The sequence below is a fragment of the Lolium rigidum genome, chromosome 6 (genome assembly GCF_022539505.1).
Source record: "Lolium rigidum isolate FL_2022 chromosome 6, APGP_CSIRO_Lrig_0.1, whole genome shotgun sequence".
Taxonomy (NCBI): Eukaryota; Viridiplantae; Streptophyta; class Magnoliopsida; order Poales; family Poaceae; genus Lolium; species Lolium rigidum.
The window spans coordinates 138,391,301-138,395,152 of NC_061513.1; positions in this window are offsets into that span (position 1 = coordinate 138,391,301).

The window sequence follows — 3,852 nt, forward strand, 5'->3', positions numbered from 1 at the left end:
GACTCGCCCTTCCGCCTACTTAAAGCCTCCGTCGCGAAACCCCCGAGGCGAAAAACCACGATACGGAAAACCTTACCGAGACGCGCGCCGCCGATCCCATCTCGGGGGATTCTGGAGATCTCCTCCGGTACCCTGCCGGAGAGGGGATTCATCTCCCGGAGGACTCTACACCGCCATGGTCGCCTCCGGAGTGATGAGTGAGTAGTTCACCCCTGGACTATGGGTCCATAGCAGTAGCTACATGGTTGTATTCTCCTCATTGTGCTTCATTGTTGGATCTTGTGAGCTGCCTAACATGATCAAGATCATCTATCTGTAATACTATATGTTGTGTTTGTCGGGATCCGATGGATAGAGAATACCATGTCATGTTAATTATCAAGTTATTACATATGTGTTGTTTATGATCTTGCATGCTCTCCGTTTCTAGTAGAGGCTCCGGCCAAGTTTTTACTTTTAACTCCAAGAGGGAGTATTTATGCTCGATAGTGGGTTCATGCCTGCATTGACACCTGGGACGGTGACGAGAAAGTTCTAAGGTTGTGTTGTGCTCTGTTGCCACTAGGGATAAAATATTGGCGCTATGTCCGAGGATGTAGTTGTTGATTACATTACGCACCATACTTAATGCAATTGTCTGTTGTTAGCAACTTAATACTGGAGGGGGTTCGGATGATAACCTGAAGGTGGACTTTTTAGGCATAGATGCGGTTGGATGGCGGTCTATGTACTTTGTCGTAATGCCCAATTAAATCTCACTATACTTATCATGTCATGTATGTGCATTGTTATGCCCTCTCTATTTGTCAATTGCCCGACTGTAATTTGTTCACCCAACATGCTTTTATCTTATGGGAGAGACACCTCTAGTGAGCTGTGGACCCCGGTCCATTCTTTTAATACTGAAACACAAATCTCGTTGCCAATACTTGTTTTTACTATTTTCTCTGCAAACAATCATCTTCCACACAATACGGTTAATCCTTTGTTACGACAAGCCGGTGAGATTGACAACCTCACTGTTTCGTTGGGGCAAAGTACTTTGGTTGTGTTGTGCGGGTTCCACGTTGGCGCCGGAATCTCTCGGTGTTGCGCCGCACTACATCCCGCCGCCATCAACCTTCAACGTGCTTCTTGGCTCCTCCTGGTTCGATAAACCTTGGTTTCTTTCTGAGGGAAAACTTGCTGCTGTGCGCATCATACCTTCCTCTTGGGGTTGCCCAACGAACGTGTGAAATACACGCCGTCAAGCATATTTTCTGGCGCCGTTGCCGGGGAGATCAAGACACGCTGCAAGGGGAGTCTCCACTTCTCAATCTCTTTACTTTGTTTTTGTCTTGCTTTATTTTATTCACTACTTTGTTTGCTGCACCTATATCAAAATACAAAAAAATTAGTTACTTGTTTTACTTTACTTAATATCATGCATGTTTTTATTTCACTAGTTAAGCATAATGGAAAACAACAAAAATATGAGAGATCTTTATGAACTTTATCTTGAATTAGGACATGATGTGTTTGAAGAGAGAATTAAAAAACCCATGGAACTTTATATGCATGCTAATGGGAATGTTATTACTATGGATGCTTTGAACACCATTGTTGCTAATGCTATGGAAAATTCTAAGCTTGGGGAAGCTGGCTCGATGAGCAGGATCTTTTTAGTACCCCAAGCATTGAGGAGAAAATTTTATTTTATGATTACAATATGCCTCCTATATATGATGATAGCCACTTTGTTGAATTTGCTCCCACTACAACTAATAAAATTGATTATGCTTACGTGGAGAGTAATAATTTTATGCATGAGACTCATGATAAGAATGCTTTATGTGATAGTTACATTGTTGAGTTTTCTCATGATGCTACTGAAAATTATTATGAGAGAGGAAAATATGGTTGTAGAAATTTTCATGTTACTAAAACACCTCTCTATGTGCTGAAAATTTTGAAGCTACACTTGTTTTATCTTCCTATGCTTGTTACTTTGCTCTTCATGAACTTGTTTATTTACAAGATTCCTATGCATAGGAAGCATTTTAGACTTAAATGTGTTTTGAATTTGCCTCTTGATGCTCTCTTTTGCTTCAAATACTATTTCTTGCGAGTGCATCATTAAAACTGTTGAGCCCATCTTAATGGCTATAAAGAAAGAACTTCTTGGGAGATAACCCATGTGTTATTTTGCTACAGTATTTTGTTTTATATTTGTGTCTTGGAAGTTGTTTACTACTGTAGCAACCTCTCCTTATCTTAGTTTTGATGTTTTGTTGTGCCAAGTAAAGTCTTTGATAGAAAAGTAAGTACTAGATTTGGATTACTGCGCAGTTCCAGATTTCTTTGCTGTCACGAAGCTGGGTCTATCTCCCTGTAGGTAGCTCAGAAAATTAAGCCAATTTACGAGCATGATCCTCAGATATGTACGCAACTTTCATTCAATTTGAGCATTTTCGTTTGAGCAAGTCTGGTGGCCTAATAAAATCCATCTTTACGGACTGTTCTGTTTTGACAGATTCTGTCTTTTATTTCGCATTGCCTCTTTTGCTATGTTGGATGAATTTCTTTGATCCACTAATGTCCAGTAGCTTTATGCAATGTCCAGAAGTGTTAAGAATGATTGTGTCACCTCTGAACATGTGAATTTTTATTATGCACTAACCCTCTAATGAGTTGTTTCGAGTTTGGTGTGGAGGAAGTTTTCAAGGATCAAGAGAGGAGTATGATGCAATATGATCAAGGAGAGTGAAAGCTCTAAGCTTGGGGATGCCCGGTGGTTCACCCCTGCATATTATAAGAAGACTCAAGCGTCTAAGCTTGGGGATGCCCAAGGCATCCCCTTCTTCATCGACAACATTATCGAGTTCCTCCCTCGAAACTATATTTTTATTCAGTCACATCTTATGTACTTTGCTTGGAGCGTCGGTTTGTTTTTGTTTTTTGTTTTGTTTGAATAAAATGGATCCTAGCATTCACTTTATGGGAGAGAGACACGCTCCGCTGTAGCATATGGACAAATATGTCCTTAGGCTCTACTCATAGTATTCATGGCGAAGTTTCTTCTTCGTTAAATTGTTATATGGTTGGAATTGGAAAATGCTACATGTAGTAACTCTAAAATGTCTTGGATAATTTGATACTTGGCAATTGTTGTGCTCATGTTTAAGCTCTTGCATCATATACTTTGCACCCATTAATGAAGAAATACTTAGAGCTTGCTAATTTGGTTTGCATATTTGGTTTCTCTAGAGTCTAGATAACATCTAGTATTGAGTTTTGAACAACAAGGAAGACGGTATGGAGTCTTATAATGTTTACCATATGTCTTTTATGTGAGTTTTGCTGTACCGTTCATCCTTGTGTTTGTTTCAAATAACCTTGCTAGCCTAAACCTTGTATCGAGAGGGAATACTTCTCATGCATCCAAAATACTTGAGCCAACCACTATGCCATTCGTGTCCACCATACCTACCTACTACATGGTATTTATCCGCCATTCCAAAGTAAATTGCTTGAGTGCTACCTTTAAAATTCCATCATTCACCTTTGCAATATATAGCTCATGGGACAAATAGCTTAAAAACTATTGTGGTATTGAATATGTACTTATGCACTTTATCTCTTATTAAGTTGCTTGTTGTGCGATAACCATGTTTACGGGGACGCCATCAACTATTCTTTGTTGGATATCATGTGAGTTGCTATGCATGTCCGTCTTGTACGAAGCAAGAGAGATCTACCACCTTCATGGTTGGAGCATGCATGTTGTTAGAGAAGAACTTTGGGCCGCTAACTAAAGCCATGATTCATGGTGGAAGTTTCGGTTTGGACATATATCCTCAATCTCATATGAGA